Source organism: Poecilia latipinna, unplaced genomic scaffold (genome assembly GCF_001443285.1).
Source record: "Poecilia latipinna isolate Pla-1442-1.1 unplaced genomic scaffold, P_latipinna-1.0 Scaffold261, whole genome shotgun sequence".
Classification (NCBI taxonomy): domain Eukaryota; kingdom Metazoa; phylum Chordata; class Actinopteri; order Cyprinodontiformes; family Poeciliidae; genus Poecilia; species Poecilia latipinna.
Genome location: NW_015112877.1, coordinates 10129 through 10817, shown reverse-complemented (window position 1 = coordinate 10817; position 689 = coordinate 10129).

Sequence of the window (689 nt, the reverse complement as noted above, 5' to 3'; positions counted from 1 at the left end):
ACACACACCCGTCTGCAGCGGAAGCTGAGTCTCTGCCAACCGAATCTCTCAGAAAATCCTCACAGATTCCATTAAACTAAAACCAAACAGAAACTTTGCCGCTTATGGAACCGAAGGAACAAGGAATCAAGTGGGAAACCTCCAGATGTTTGTTTCTGCAGAGCAAACGGATCCGGATCCTCCTCAGACTCAGGATTCGGGCCGCAGCATCAATCTGTCGGTGAATCTCAGGTTTGGTGAGTAAAGCCCAGATTTACGGAGCTGCAGCTGCTTTTTATGCTGCACGTCTTAAAAGCAGCAGAGGCGCCATTTAACTGGTAATGGGAGGTTTACTGGTGTCAGACTGGAGTTCCAGTTTCCATCCTGTCAGTCGGGCTTTAAGGAGCAGCTTCACGTCTGAACAGATTGATCAGGGGTTTCCACGGTAACTGGCTTTACGACACGCGGTTCAGAGTTTGGTCGGTTAATTAGCCGACGTTTAACGAAGAAAAACTCGATCAGTCGGCTGCTTTTAACGGATCGACTTCTGGTTTTACAGGGATTTTTATTCACAAAGAAAGAACTGAACGATCCAAATCACCAGAATGAACTGAACGATTCAAATCACCAGAATGAACTGAACGATTCAAATCACCAGAATGAACTGAACGATTCAAATCACCAGAATGAACTGAACGATTCAAATCACC